The sequence below is a fragment of the Triticum urartu genome, chromosome 7A (genome assembly GCF_056163025.1).
Source record: "Triticum urartu cultivar PI428250 chromosome 7A, HENAU_Tu73, whole genome shotgun sequence".
Lineage (NCBI taxonomy): Eukaryota > Viridiplantae > Streptophyta > Magnoliopsida > Poales > Poaceae > Triticum > Triticum urartu.
The window spans coordinates 66,831,526-66,848,600 of NC_141879.1; the positions used below are offsets into that span (position 1 = coordinate 66,831,526).

The window sequence follows — 17,075 nt, forward strand, 5'->3', positions numbered from 1 at the left end:
GACCCAGTTCCTAAAAGAACCGGAACTAAAAGGGGGGGGGGGGGATTTAGTACCAACCCTTTAGTCCCGGTTCTAGAAACAGGACTAAAAACCCTTTGAAACCGAGACAAATGGGCCTTTTTCTACTACTAGTGGAAGAAATAAAAAAGAAACTCATGTCTTGAAAAATCCAACCAAAAAAACCAAGAAACCTCGTATAGAAACCAACTCAAGATTGAAAACCATAAAGACAATCCGAGTAAAAAGTGATGGGCGAGGGAAAGAAAGAAAACATGAGAAACGAGCTGGCGCATTAGAAAGCAAGGGATGTGCGATCTCCCTACATTTAGTGACGGTGCACAAAAAATAGCATTTTCCGACGAATATTGCACAATTGGTATTTCATATTCATTGCTTACAGAGAAGAAGAGTTCTCTTTTCATAAAAACCGCACACTCTGGCATCGTCTGGTCGTTGGGCCGATTATCTTTCATCCGCTCTGCATCGAACGGTTTTTGTTTTGATTTTTTTTGTAATTTTCTTCAGGATGCATTATCTTTACTGGTCTCTCATGTGTTGGTCATTTTTTTTAATATACAGATTTTCAATGTTTTTCGTTGATCTTTGTTCCATTTTTATTTTATGTTTCCTTTCCATTTCTTCAGGTTTTTCGCAGCTAATTCGTCCAGTTTTTTGCTCTTTAAATAAAAACTATCCCTTTTTCAGTTTTAATTTTTTAGTTCATAAACATATTTGTAAATTTAGTGTATCTTTCATATTCTGATATATATTAGAAGTCATGAAATTTATGAACATTTTAAAATTTTGTTTTCTAGAGTCTACATTATGTTTGCTACCGAAGTCACATCTAATAAACAAGAGGCTAATGCACGCTTCGGCACGCCGTTCTTCACTCGTGGGATTAACAATTTTGTCTAGTATATAATTACAATTGATTGTTTCGTTCCTATTTTATCTGTGTTAATTCTGCTATGGTGGTGTTTTTATTCATTCATATATCGTGTTGAGTTAATGTTGGAGGCGGTAGTTGTTCTCGGAGCAGAGTGGAATTTTTTGGTGTGTGGTTATGGTGTCCTTCTATGTTTTAGACTCGGTATCAGCCGGTGATTGTTGTGTCAGCCTCTTGAGAGCTCCTATGCCGCGCCCAAACCGTGGAATTTATAATACCTAAATAGTTGATTCTCACTATCCTAATTCTCTTAACATGCAGCCTATCCACCTCATCAACCTTGCCACCTCAGCATTTTTCAACCAATGGTGTGATTCAACTATGGTAATTTTTTGAGATATTAAACTCTGCTTATTAATCGAACCAGGCCTCCTCCGTCTTCCATTACCGATGAGTCGGTGTAAAACCTATTAAAGAGAAGCCCATCAGTCATCTCTCCTCTCCCTCGATTCAACCGAGCCCATCTATCCCCTTTTTCTCTACTCACCCCCGAGTCCGGTGTGGCGCCGAGATCCCATCTCACCCCCCAGGCGGCAGGACCGCCCGCTCGGCTCCCCTCTGCGATTCTCGCCGGATCCTCAAGCTATGTTCCCCTTCTCAGTACCAGGCGAGCACCAAGCCAGGTCCGGCCACGCCGGTGCCCGCGTCCTTGGTTTCATGGTCCTCCTCAGTTGCCCGTCCAAATCTGTGGTGCCATGGCGAAAATATAAAATCGAGCATATGCACCCCGGCCGCTTATCTGAGTTGTACATATACATCGGGATAGGTGTCAGCCCGTTCCGTAAGATCGCTAGGCCATGGTTATTTCGAGCGGGTTAGTAGTCCCGCCATGGTCTGGTGCCATGGTCTGGAGTTGTTGGCAACGCCGGCCTCAACCGTGGGCTGGACGTGAGTGGTGGATCCAGCTCCCTGATCGGTTCACTAGAATCCCCAGCCTAGGAGTGGACGCGATGCCGGGAAGTACCTCGGTTGACAACGAAACTTGTAGGCACCAGCTCGCGTGGTTCATGCCCGGCGGCGGCGACGGAGCAGGAGGTGCGGCATAGCAGGGGCCGGCGCGGCGGCGGCACACGGTGAAGAACCTGCGGTCGCTCTCCTTCGAGGATCTGTCACGGACGCTGGCGATGACGAGCATGGACTCCTTCACCCTGTACGACCTCAAGTCCGTCACAAATCCACCTCCAAGTTCCTCGATGAGGTCGGCTTCGGCTTCAGCCCCATCCACAGGGACTGCATTGACGGCGGCCTCCGCCCGGGCCTCGCCCCGCATGCAGCAGGTCGTCCTAAAGTACCTCGGCCTCGAGAACAACGGCATGCAGGTGCATCATGATTTGTTGGTACGTCGCCCTTCTTCGGTGCCACAGAGATCGTAGGTTAGTTCATTGGTTCGGTGATGACCGGTTGATTTTTTTTTGTTTGGTCGAACAGGTAGAGGTGATGTATCTAGGGATGATGAGCAACGTGCAACGCTGCACCTGCATATGAGTAGGATGTCCTGCTCCTGTGTGTTCATCATGGGCTCGCGCCAACGGCGGCGAACTTCCCAGTACATCGACAGGTTCTGTACTCTGTTCTTCGAGATTTTTTCTGTCTTCAGTATTTCATTCTAACGAAAAAATGTCACATTCAGCGTACACAGCCGATCGAAATCAGCCCTCTTGTGCCTTTCTTCCAGCCGTAACCCGATCAGTCCCGACTGATAGAGCCAAAAGGATCCTACCGGCAGTGCGTGCTACACCAGTTTCTCACCTCCCCCACTTAGCTTCCAAGTAAATAGTAACAGCAATTATTAACAGGTTACATGTGTTTTCGCTTCGTCTCCCTCCTACCTTGATCTCAAACAATACTCCACCACTATTAAATCACTCTGCTGAAACTGCTCCACAGGTCCATAGTTTCAGCTTCAGGTTCAATCGTCTCTTTAAATTGAGCCACGAGAAGGAGGAACCAGCTACCAAGGTTAGGGAGGCGTGTATATTGCCCCCGGCCATCAATTAGTAGTTAGAAACATGTATATAGTACGATCATCATCCGATGCGCCCGCCTGCTTGAGTCGTTGTCTCTGGCACCAGCGTGCACTCTGGAATAGCTGTCCGCTCCTAGTTTTCATCCTCCCATTCTTCCTCTTATCCCCAGGCTTATGGCTTTGTTAGTTTTCGTTCTACCTTGCAAGGTGCTCGAGGTTTTGTCAGCAAGGGCCACACCACTGCTTTGTTTCTTAGGTCTCTTGCTATTTGCACTCATCCCTTAATTTTCTTATTTTACACTGAATGAGAAAATGCATCTTTTAGTCTTCTGTTATGTTAATTTAGTTATTCGCATGAAACTCCCATCTCTGAATTTGAAGTTGCTAAATTGGATAAGCATGAAACTTATGCTTGGAGTAGATAGCATAATAAGTTGCTCCCATGCATTCTTGCATGCAATGTATTTCCTTAAAAAAAGTTAGATATAAACTAAAACAACAATCACTGCTTCATGTAAGTCAACCTTTGTATGATTCGCAAAGATGGATAAATCTGAATTTTTTTTTGGAGCCATCCTTTTAGTCCTTTAGTCTCAGGTTTTGTTTCTCACTAGGCTAACTGTACAAGTTTAACCTCTGCGATAATGTTGTTTGGGTCTGTCTAGGGCACATGCACATCTAAGTGATTCAATCAAACATAAAAAGGAAAAAGAAAGTGCACGAATCTCCACATAGAATCAATACCATAGGACTTGAATGTGCAATACTTAGGGCACATCTAGATATTTTTTTGCCACACATAGGACAACGTTAACAACACATGCAAAGAATATCATGAACTACTCTAACTTCTTCCTATAATTAGGTGCACTATTGCTAAAATCATTCATTATTTATCAGTAGGCTGATCAAAAACTGTAGTCAAGAAGAACAATATCTCAATTCATGATGATCCAATGCAAATATCTGCATGAATAGAAATATCTCTTTCGAATAGTTTATATTGTGCTTATTTATTATCTTTTTAAGCAAAAAAATAATACCGAAATTAGAAGGACACAGGCACTATACCATCCAGCCACTCTCCATTTACTACTAGATCCGCCACATGGTGAAGCTACATTTAGACTTGGGTATGCATTTATGGGCTAAGCTACGTAGGGACTTGGTTGTACAAATGTACATCATTTTTTTTTCAAAACTTTGGAGTACCTATGTATGATTCACATGTATAGAACAATATACATAAAGGCAAATAGAAACATGAGTAAAATTGTAAATCTTAGGTACTATACAATATTGTTTGTATGTTGGATCCCCTACCATTCCTATACGATGAGACTGTGGAGATCTATTGCTCGCATGTATTCTAATTTTATTCTTGATAACTTTATCACAGTAAATTCCCACAGCAACGTGCGGGGTATTGTCTAGTTGCTACTATGATGCTCACATGGGTCAACACGAAGCTCTTGCTGACTTAGCTCAGCTACGTGCTTTGCTCGCTCCCTTACTATTTTCTAGATCGCTCCACTACTAGCTTAAAAAAAAGCGGATATCTTTTTTTAATTTGAAAATATTCGCAAGTGTTCATGGATTTAAAAAATATTGCAAATTCTTAAATTTAATTTTTGCACAAATTTTAAAATATTTGTGGGTTTAAAAATGTTATGAATTTAGAAAAAGCTTCACAAATTTAAACGTGTTCACATACTTTAAAACTACTAGATGATACCTCGCGAGTTGATGCGGGACTTGTTATGTGTTCATATACAGGGGCGGACCCACGTTCGTGGGAGTGGGGGCCTAGGACCCCACTCAAAATATGAAACTTCAGTGATATTTCTTTGAAATTTCAGAAATTTTTGCCAAAACTATGTGAATTTGTACAAAGTATGCCCCCACTCCCATAGTTTGCCCCCACTTATAATAGTTTCTGGGTCCGCCCCTGTTCATATAGCTATAATAGGTATCTCGGTATTTCTATAATTAGAATGCATAGCTAACATGGAATGTGATGCAATTTTCCCATGATAATTTAAGATAATATAATTTGACTCCCTATTGTTAGTGCATCAGAGAAACAAAAAGATTTCATGTTAATTTGCGAGTCTCGCAGTATTAACACGCCAGAATAGAAATGACATTGTTCCCAACTGGGACAAAATATATAAACCAAAGGCCACCAGAACGGGTCCTAGATGGTCCTCTAAGCGAAGGCAGACTTGTTAGGCTAGGATTGTCACAAAACAATCAGAAAGTATCCTGATATATAGTGGAGAAGTATTATTCATTACAAATATATAAATTCAGTATTTCGATAAAACATTTCATAGTGCAGCATTTAATTAGAAACTTGCATTTGTCAAATGAAGGTTTAGGTTTGAGATAATATCCAAGTGCTAGACTTAGAGAAGTTTGTTTGATTGTAGTTACACGTACATGCATGTTTGAAGTGAACAACAGTTCCTATTTCAACGCAGATACAAAAATAAAATGATATCAGATAACTCCAATCAACAAACACACCAGGGCCCATATTTTTCATCCCACTTGAACATTAAAGGGCGGACTATGCAGGAGAGCGACATTCTCCATACAAACAAGACATGGATGTTAACTCAAGATGCATTCAAGCTGCGCATTCAACTGAACAAACACTAAGAACACAAGGCAGCTCTAAATTGTAATGTGACAACCAATGAAGGAAACAAAAAGGACCTTTAAAAACCAGGAAGTACTTACTTGATGGGCAATACTACTATCACATATCTCGAGGGCTTGGATCTTGCGCCGGTCACACAACCAGTCGCCGGCTTGGTTAACGGTTCCTTGCCACAGGAATGTGCTAGTACAAGTTAGATGCCAGGGCAAGCCAAGCTTCAATCTTGCAGCTTGGCGAGGTCTACGTCTTACACAGTGGCGGAGCCAGGAAAATCCAATGAGGAGGGCCAAACGTTGCTAAACCTAGTTGAGGAGGGCCAGTCTATTAAAATACTCAGTTTTAACAGCAAAAAATTATGTGTTTACACTAGTATTAGTCTTAAACCAGTGACATTAGGGGGGCCAGGACCCCTGTTGGTCCCCCTGTCTCCGCCACTGGTCTTACAGCATGGCAAAACTTGCTGGTCACGCTGCTCATGTACCTATACCCTGGATTATAGCAACGGCTTATTTTCTAAGCTGCCAAAAGAACTAACCCTTAGTATTGACCGAAGGTGCAACTCCACCCACCCTCTCAAGCGACTTCCTCATCTTCGGACCCTGATTTGCGGCAATGGGATCGCTCGGAATTAGGCCAGGGCGAAATCCCTACTCGGCTCGCCGATGCTGGCAGCGGTGGCACCAGCGTGTGTCGTTTCCCTCCCTGGAGGCGCTATCATGACCTCTATCCATGCCCCTCTTCGAGCAACGGGGGAAACCCTTGGTCCGGTTCTTTGGATCGGATGGCGGCGGCATCACGACATCGCTCACCTTCTTGAAGGTGCCATCTTGCTTGCTCGCGGCATCCCCGGTGTTGGATCTAGAGATGTTTGATGTTTGGTCACTTCGGCTTGCCCCTCTACTTGGGTCTGGCTTGGTGGTTTAGCTGTGGTCTTTTCTTCTGTCCTGTGTCATTTTGCTCCGGGTCCCATGTCCACGCCTATGTACTTTTCTGCTTTTCTTCTATCAATGAAATGATACGCAAGCTTTGCGTATTCGTGAAAAAAAAAGTATTGACCGAAGGAGTGGCGATAGCATGCCTAGTACAAGTACACCGGTCATTATCAGGCTCTCTGTTACCAAAGATGGTGTCGTCGCTTTCTTTGCTGGTGAGCTTGCCCATCGTGGTGTGGCCCGGCCGGTGTACTGGTTAGCCTAGGGATAGTGGGAAACAAGTGGCCATCGATACTTCGATAGGTTGTGTTGCGTTGCTCTTGCTTATCTATAAATTGTCGGGGCTCTCGTTCGCCATCTCCATCCGCGCCACACACCAAAGCAAACCCGACACCACACTGCTCCGGTCGGGACTGAACAAGCCTCTCGTCGTCGTACGTGATCGATGGACGCCGCCGCAACCACCCGGAAGCAGGTGGTACTATACCCGGCGCCCGGCCTGGGCCACCTCGTCTCCATGGCCGAGCTCGGCAAAATCTTGGCCGCTCACGGCCTTGCCGTTACCATCGTCGTCATCAAGCCGTCGTACGACACGGGTGCTACCGGGCCTTTCCTGGTCGACGTCACCGCGGTCAACCCCTCCATCTCCTTCCACTGCCTCCCACGGGTCGAGCTCACGCCCGTAGACTCCGTCCACCCTGAGGCGGTGACCTTCGAGGCTGCCCGCGCCTCCAGTTCGCAGCTCCGTGACTTCCTGGACGGCGCCTCCCCGGCCATCCGGGTGGTGGACTTCTTCTGCAGTGTCGCCGTGGATGTCGCCACGGAGCTCGGCATCCCCGCCTACTGCTTCTTCACATGATGTGCCGAGACTCTGGCCATTTTCTTGTACCTTCCGGTGCTGCACGCGCGGAGCGCCGCCAGCTTTCGAGACATGGGCGAGGAGCTCGTGCATGTGCCGGGAATCCCCTCGTTCCCGGCAACGCACTGCTTCAAAGTCGCTCATGGATCGTGACGACGCGGCATACAGAGCTTTCCTGGGGGTGTCCCCCTACCTCTGCCGCTCACAGGGCATTATCATCAACACCTTCCGCTCGCTTGAGTCGCGCGCCGTCGACGCCATCAGTGTCGGGCTCTGCACACCTCCCGGCCTCCCGACGCCTCATGTCTACTGCATCAGGCCGCTGATCAAGTCGGAGGAGGTGGGCGTGAAGCACGACCAAGAGTGCCTGACATGGCTAGACACACAGCCCAAGACCAGCGTGGTGTTCCTCTGCTTCGGCAGCCACAGCCTGTTCGGCGCAAATCAGACCAGAGAGCTGGCCATAGGCCTGGAAGCGAGTGGCAAAAGGTTCTTGTGGGTTGTGCGGAGCCCGCCCAGGGACATCGACGGCCCGGCGAAGAAGCTGGACAAGCTGCCGGACCCGGACCTCGACGCTCTCCTCCCAGAGGGCTTCTTGGAGTGGACCAAGGGCACGGGTCTCGTCGTCAAGTCGTGGGCGCCGCAGCGTGACGTGCTGGCACACGACGCGGTGGGTGCCTTCGTGACGCACTGCGGGTGGAACTCCGTGCTAGAGACGCTCATGGCCGGCGTGCCCATGCTGGCCTGGCCGCTCTACGCGGAGCAACGGGTTAACAGAGTGTTCCTGGAGAAAGAGTTGGGTTTGGCCGTGGCGGTGGAAGGGTATGACAAGGAGGTGGTCCAGACCGACGAAGTGGAGTCCAAGGTGAGGTGGATGATGGAGTCTAAGGGCGGCAGAGTGCCGGCAGAGTGCTCCGAGAGCAGACCTTGGCGGCCATGCGGCTGGGCAAGGAGGCGCTGCTCCTGGGTGGGGAGTCGGTCGTGACCTTGACACAACTGGTGGAGAGCTGGATGGCTTCACCTTCACAAGGGAGATAGATCACCAGGTAAATTAATGTCCTTGCAAGAACAGGGCAGGTGCAAATCTTGAAAGCTCACGGCATGCAAGAACAGGACACCTGAGAATAGATATAGGCAGCAGGGTAGCTGTTTGGAATCATGACCCATGCATTCAGTTCTTCTGATGGCAATATTCACATTTTTTCATATCAAAAGTTTGTGAAGGAAGTTGGTTTCTTTTTCTATGGATGTACGTCATGCTATGACAAGTAGCCTTGGAAATTTTGGTGCAAATATTATGACTAGGATGCCGATAATGCGTGTTCGTTCGGGATTTAGGGTGTCCGCGCCGAACGACCCATTCGGACTGGTAGTGGATCGAGCCGAACAAAACCATTCGGACAGGATCGCTTATCCCCCAAACGACCCAATCAGCGTGCCACCTGGTCAGCGTGCGACCCTGACCACGGCGCGTCGCCACCTGAAGTCATCACCCTCCTCCATCCCTCCCGATCCCCTCACAGTTCCTTCCTCTCTCCGTCGCCGGCGTGGCTCTCCCTGAAGTTGCCATGGCAAGATCTGGCGATCTGTAGGCTAAATTGAGCCGCCGACTAGGTGAATTCCTCCTCCACCCCCTCTGGTCCCCTTCATCCCCCTCTCCGTCGCCGGACATTCATATCCATGAAATTTCCATGGCAAGATCGGGCGACATGTAGCCCGAATTGAGCCGCCGGCCAGATGAATCCCTCGTCCCCTTCATCCCCCTCTCCCTCCCCCCCCCCATCTCCTACCCTTCCCATGAACCACTGATGTGTAGGGGAGGGATTTCCATGGCAAGATCTGGGAATAACTAGATGTTACCGTGTGTGCTACTGATCTTGCCACATGTAGGTAGTGGCAGTAGAACTAAGACTAGGATGTGGTTGGGAGAGCAAAAACAGTTGCCATCCCTGAGGTTATGATAGTGTTGCGATGTAGGTGGTCACCCCAATTGTTGCCATGTGCATGATATGGTTGTTGCCATGTGCATCATGTGGGTGTTGCCATGTGCATGCTCTAATTGTTGCCATTATCTGTACGATGTAGTTGATCGCATTGTGTGCATGATGTAGGTGTTGCCCATCAGCATTGCATAATTGTTGCCATGTGAATGGTATGGTTTTTGCCATCTGCATGACATAGTTGTTGCCATCTGCATGCTGTAGTTTGTTGTCATGTGCATTGTATGGTTTGTTGGCACGTGAGTGCACGGTACAGTTAATACGTGTTAGAGTCAAGTACGTTCAAGTTTGATTGTACTTGCTCTGGTTGTGCAGATCGAAAAAGAAGGACAAGGAATAGATTCGGGAAATGGTGGGAATCCATGGTTCTATAGTTCTTTACAAGCGCCGTCATGGGATGTGCATGGTTATGATGAGCTAAACTCAACTGGCCCTTTGTTGCCACTACTACGGCAGTACTTGGACGCAGGTACAATGTTCTTTGTGAATAGAGAAAATATGAGAAAATAAGTGCAACATGATTGTAAAAAAATGAAAAGTGCTTAATATGGATAAATGTAAAAATCAGGGGCATTGGGTGGGAGCACACATGCCAGATATGGATGGACGAATGATCAGGGAGAGCCTAGCAAACTATCACACCCAAGGAAACGGCTGCACATACAGGGCTCATTTACAGGATCAGGATTAGTCAACCAGCTAACACTAGGTGTAACCGCAAGTACGTCGAATGCCAGTAAGTGTAAAACCGTAAATACCATATGTTTCTACAAAGTACGTATGCATTTAGATCAATAAAAATGGAAAAATGGCCAATGAAGAAAGCAAAAACAGGGGAGGTCAAAAGAAAAAAATGCAAAGTGTGTGTAGTATTACAAAGAAAAGCACAATAGTTGTCATAGTGCACTCGCAAAAATAAGTTATCATCCGTATTGCCGTTGAGGTGGCAGTTGTAGTATGCGATTGTGGAGTATGAACACATGGTAGAACATGGCAGAGTATGGTCTATCTTTAAAATGAAAGAGGAATTGTGTACTGAAAAATCCATGATGGTCTAACTATGGTTGGAAATGTTGAAGGTGCGTTTATGCATGAGTGAAGCTGTCATCTGTAAAACACAAGAACTTGCCATGTAGCTTGAAAAAATAACTTGTCGTCTGCCAAAGCTTCGTGTTCATTATAAATTATTTAGTTGTTAATGGTTCCTGGGTCATGTCAATACCATGATAAAAACTGTTTGTCGAATAATTTGTGCATGAATAAAATGCAGGGCCTCCGGACGCAACTACTGCCACTTGGGGAGCACTGGCTATTCCAGAGTCGCACACATACAAGACTTCTCAACCAAACTACACCGAGCAGACTGTCCATCTCTTCGATGCCAGATGCATGTTATCCGCGACGTCGAATGGGACGGAGTAGAAGGAGTCGCCACTACACCCCCACACGTGACCGTGGACCTTGTTCACTATGTTTGTGAACCAGAATTGGACGAGGATGGCGTCGTCCCACTAGGGGGATGACGTTGTACTAGCGCTGGTCAGAAAACTCCATCTCCAGAACACCCCGGACCGCCTCCTCAAGGTACTGAGGCAGGACATTCTTTGTCTCTGCGCGAACTCAGCCTCTGCGGATAGCGTGAGTGTAGAATAGCTTATTCTACACCCCCTAGTAACGCTATATACAAAATCTAGTAAAACGGTATATAAAATATAGTCCTAAGTTTGTAATTTACTTCGTAAAAGAATTTAGTTCTAGTAATAAGAGGTGCCCAAGTAATAACGACATTACTAGATCATGATGATGCGCGTTGCCGCACTCCTCTATTTTTCTAACAGAATAATTGAAGTTCTGTAAATTTTGACTAAATCCGCATAACTAACCAATATAATGGAAAATAACGGAAAAATAATCAGGTGAAAAATGAAGGTTTTGCGCCCCATGTTTGGTTCCATTTACATGGGACATTCAATATGAATCAGTATATGAAACAAAAAATAAATTAGAGTATTTTAAGTATGAAATCAAAAATAAATTAAGGAACATCTGGCAATGGTGCACCCTGCTCTATCGCTGGGTCTATATGATTGTTATTTCTGCCGAGGCGGGATTTGGAGCGGCGTTTACGCCTCCGCTTTGACTGCTTCCCGAGGGAACAACCCTTCGCTGCGTCCTTCCGTTCCTCGTCGTTGTTTTCTTTGGGTGTGTCCACCATGTATACGTCATGTGACGAAGTGGGCGCCCAGTGCCCTGTGGGCAGTGGTTCCTCTTCGCCTCCCGCATCGTCGTCCATACCGTCGATGCCTTTGGATCGAAGTCGAGCATGTCAGTTAAGTCATCGACAGTGGCTACTAAGTGGGTGGTGGGTGGGCGGCGAATTTCTTCATCATCCGCATCCCAATCCTGCCGGACGTAGTTCGGCCAGGACTCTCCTAACAAGGAGAAAGACCTTAATGAGTTCAGTATGTCGCCAAAGGGCGAGTGTTGAAAAATATCTGCAGAGGTAAACTCCATGATCGGCGCCCAATCGGATTCGACAGGAACGGGCGCAGGTGGTTCGGAGTCCGTGGCCGGAGAAGGATCCGGCAGTTTAGCAACACGGCTCTCGTGAAGGGTGAGGTCGATATTCGGCTCGATCGCCGCAGAGGATACGGCCTCCGTGGCAGGGTCGATCCACCCGTCCATGGACGGCGCAACTGACTCTGAATTGAGGGTCGGAGCGGCTGCCGGTGCGATTTCTCGAACACTGTCCAATGGTAGAGCTAAATCGTACTCGTCGTGACCGCGTGGCGCACAAGGCAAGGGCTCGAATCCGTCGAACATCAAGTCTCCTCGGATATCGGCCGTGTAGTTTAAGCTTCCAAACCTGACCTGGTGGCCAGGGGCATAAATTTCGATCTGCTCCAGATGGCCAAGTGAGTTGGCCCGCAGTGCGAAGCCGCCAAACACAAAGATCTGTCCAGGGAGAAAAGTTTCACCCTGGACTGCATCGCTATCGATGATCGTAGGAGCCATCAAGCCTAACGGCGACGACACAGAGGAACTCTCAATGAAAGCACCAATGTCGGTGTCAAAACCGGCGGATCTCGGGTAGGGGTCCCGAACTGTGCGTCTAAGGCGGATGGTAACAGGAGGCAGGGAACACGATGTTTTACCCAGGTTCGGGCCCTCTTGATGGAGGTAAAACCCTACGTCCTACTTGATTTATTCTTGATGATATGAGTATTACAAGAGTTGATCTACCACGAGATCGGAGAGGCTAAACCCTAGAAGCTATCCTATGGTATGATTGTATGTTGTCCTACGGACTAAAACCCTCCGGTTTATATAGACACCGGAGGAGGTTAGGGTTACACAAGGTCGGTTAAAAAGGAGAAGATATCCATATCCGTACTGCCTAGATTGCCTTCCACGCCAAGTAGAGTCCCATCCGGACACGAGACGAAGTCTTCAATCTTGTATCTTCATAGTCCAACAGTCCGGCCAAAGAATATAGTCTGGCTGTCCGGAGACCCCCTAATCCAGGACTCCCTCACTTAGGAACAGAGCAATGCCCAACCGTGAGCTCAGCAACATCAACAGATTCAGGAACATCAGAACCTTTCTGAAGGCGGGCCGCCATCTTCTTGTCAAAATCTTCTTGCTTCTTCCTCTTGCGTTGGTCCTCCAGAAGAAGCTGAAGAGGCACAACCTCAGGTTACGTGACAGGTTCAGTGCCATCAACAGACTGTGACTGCGTCTCTGACATCTAAAGAGAGCACAAAGGATCCAGAACGCCATCACAACCTTTGACTGACAGAGCCCCTGCTCGGCAGCAGCAGTGTTTTCTGATAAATCTAACTCAGATAGAACATCGTTGATGGTGTTCACAGCTTCCTCCTCTATAGACACATCTGCAAGAACACAAAAAAGCAAAGCAAAAAATAAAAAAATTCAGGAACACCCGACGGGAAAAGGTTAAAAAAACATGGCTCGAGAATTTAAAATAAAAGGAAAAGGAGTTGCACATACTAGGTGAAGCAAGAGCTGCAGAAGCAAGATCCTCGAGGCTTGTATTATTCTCAAGGCTCGAAGCAACCTCAGCAATCACAATCAAAGGAATAATGGGTGATTTAGCCGCATCAGATATTGGAGCATCAATATTAACTTATGAATCTCCATCTTGAACGTAGGCATTTTTTCAGAACTATTCAATTCATCACCAACTACAAAAAATGCAAGTAAAAAGGCAATTGAGTTATAATCTGCAATCCTACACCAAAGAGAGTTCTACTTTTACATCAATGTACAATACCCAGAAGTTCAACAATACCTAACAAAGAAGTAAACACAATGAACAATCTACAATTTACATACTAAATATAGAACAATCTACACCAGAGGGGTTACTACATATAAGATGAATGTACATAAGTTCAACAATATATAACAAAGCAGTAAAACAAATGCGCAGAACATAAGTTCATCCAAAATTCATTACAAGCAAGCAATATTTAAAACCAGAAGTTCAATTATGTGAACCAACCAAGTAGCACATAAAAAAGATGTAGCGTGAGCAGAAATACTTTTTCACAGGCAAACTAAATACCAATACCATGAAAATGATATACACTATAAATATGAAAACACTTGGGAAGCCCAACAACACTTGGTGACATAGTTCACCAGCAATTCATCAAATAAAAATCAAGCAACACTCTACTAACTTAAACTAATGGTAAAATGCATACACATCACCTTTGCTAGAAGTTCACACTTTTAAGAATGGGAGGTCCAACAAGACAACCAAGTGAAGATATTGGCAGACATATGTAACAAAACTTCAATTTAAAATACAAGATGCAACTACATTAAAATACTTGGCGAAGGTTTTGAAGCCATGACAACACAACCCACTTGATGAATGGCACTCCAAACCCTAGATCAACCTACAAAAAACAGAGGAGAAATTACATACAGTTAGCAAGTACAGAATCATACAACAATACAAAAAAGCAACTAAATCAAACCCTAGGTTGAAACAACTAAAACACATCAACAATTATGATAGACGAACAGAAGCACATCTAGGCAAGCACAACAAAAAAATACTCATAAACTAATGAAAGCATGTGACAGACACAATCTAGACTACGAAATCAATAGCACTAATACATTTAGATGCATCAGATCCAGTATCAACCGTAGCACCACACCCTTCTTACATGCATCTAACTGGTGAAATAACCGAAGGGGAAAATGAAATACACACAAGTCTAAAGGGAGAAATAGCACACAAGCATATCACAGATAAATCTGACCACGGGGGAATGGAATCCACCCACCACACGCACAATAACCCTACCTAATCTCCAACCCAACCATCAGAAGAAAGGGGAGGTGGCGGATGTGATAGCACAGAAGCAACAGAGAGGTCTCGTCAGATCTGGCGAACACTAAGAGAAAGGATTGGGGGGAGGGAGCATTTGTACCTCTCCAAACGACCCCCGCACGCACGAATCCACGGCGGTTCTTCCACCCCCACGAAGCCACGTGCACCTTGCAACTGCGCAGGCAGTTGCCGCCCTCGCTACAGAGTAGAACAGAGCGAGTTGGGCGAGGGAGAGCGGGGTGTTGGGGAGAAATAGGTGCGTCGTGGGCACCGGTTACTACACGCACGACCGCAGGGGACAGAGGCGGAGAAATCGGGAGGAGTTGGAGGCAGCGGAGCGACAGAGAGGGAGAAGAGAGCGAGCGAGAGGGAGGGGTGTTTTGTGACAGGTGGTGGCGAGGGAGACAGACACTTAATGCCTCTCCATAGTGGGGTGTTGCAGCGTTGTGGAAATTATAGTTTTACCCCCCAACAACTAAAAAAGTAAATGCATCTATTGATAAATGAATGCACCATTTAAATGCATATATTTTTATAAGTTAAGATCACATAACAAATCTGCTGGTATCCTTAAAACCAAAAATTAATTGCAAGCAGAAAGGTCAAGTACTCTACCAAGGGGAGAAAAATACATACATAAATAAGCACCTACAAACAAGAGAAAGAAGCTCAAAAAATAAAGAACAGAAGTTCAAGTACACTAATCAGAGAAGTAAAGGCATATGAATAAATAAACAGTAAGAAACAAAAAGAAGAAGTTCAAATACAAAAACAGATGATGTCCATATCTAACTAAAATACACAACTTAAAAACAATATAGAAGTTCAAAATTCAAGTACACACAAAGTACACATGCGGCTCGGCATCGCGCTACCGCATTGCTGCGCGCTAGGTTTTGACAAGACGCAATGCGGTTATTCTATTTCCACCCCCACCGCACGCACCCCAGAGCCACACCCCTAAGATAGATAGTGGAGTCACAGATGTGACGGACTCGCCTCCGCATGCGACGACACGGCACGCCGCGTCGTCTCCTGCTCCGGCTCGTTCCTGTCTCGGCCTCGTAGGGGGAGGGGAGGCGGGTCCCTCCCCCTCCCCCTGTTCGGCCTCACGCTACCGCATTGCTGCGCGCTAGGTTTTGACATGACACAATGATGATATTCGGTTTCCACCCCCACCGCACGCACCCCAGAGCCACAACCCTAAGATAGATAGTGGGGTCACGGATGTGACCGACTCGCCTCCGCATGCGATGACGCGCCAGGCCACCTTGTCGCCTGCTCCAGCTTGTTCCTGTCTCGGCCTCGCAGGGGGAGGGGACGGGGTTCCGACCCCCCTCCCCCTGCTCGGCCTCGCGCTACCGCATTGATGCACGCTAGGTTTTGACAGGACACAGTGCAGTTATTATGTTTCCACCCCCACTGCACGCATCCCAGAGCCACACCCTAAGATAGATAGTGGCGTCACGGATGTGACGGACTCGCCTCCGCATGCGACGACGCGGCACGCCACATCGTCGCCTACTCCGGCTCGTTCCTATCTCAGCCTCGTAGGTGGAGGGGAGGGGGTACCGACGCCCTCTCCCCCTGCTCGGTCTCGCACTACCGCATTGCTGCGCACTAGATTTTGACAGGATGCAATGCGGTTTTCAATTATTACATAATTAAAAACCAAAAAAGTTATCAAAATTTATTGACGAACTTCAAGTTGTAAAGTCACAGAACTTTCGAGGGTTTCAAAAAACATTAGATGCACACGTCGAAAAATATGGAAATTTTACAGGAGCAAAAAACTAGTAAGTTCAGGTTAAATACGTACTAAGGTGCTAACATTGTTCGAAGTACGCAAACATGTTACAAAAAATAAAAAGTATGCATGCATACTTGGGACTAATCCCACGGTTGCACACTAGACAAACTCAAAACTAATGAAAAAAATTGAAAATTACAAAAAAGCGAAGAAATATAGAGCACAATGTTGTACCGCCTTGCAACGTGGAAACATAGAAGTTCAATCACTGGTACAATAGAAGTCCAGCTTCTACTACAGACCTTGGGTATAAGAAGTTTAAAGAGTGATGATATAGAAGTCCGGGGTTATCTAAAACCACGAACTAGCATACAGAAGTGCAGGATAGTTAATAACTGAAGTCCAACAAACTATTAGATAACGAGGACATACTAGAAAAAAATATGCATATCCATCGACCAAACAATTCAATGGTTGCTCATGTGATTTAGTCATAAAATCAAAACCAATGCAAGAATGAAAAATGACAGTAAAAAGGAAAGAACTACAGAGGACTTGTTGCATAACCTTGCAAAATAAAGGA

At 46.3% G+C, this 17,075-nt stretch overlaps 1 pseudogene; it reads left to right on the forward strand.

The window, feature by feature from the left end:
• Positions 1-6,957: 6,957 nt before the first annotated feature.
• Positions 6,958-8,409, forward strand: LOC147957860 (anthocyanidin 5,3-O-glucosyltransferase pseudogene; annotated as a pseudogene).
• The last annotated feature ends 8,666 nt before the right edge of the window (positions 8,410-17,075 follow it).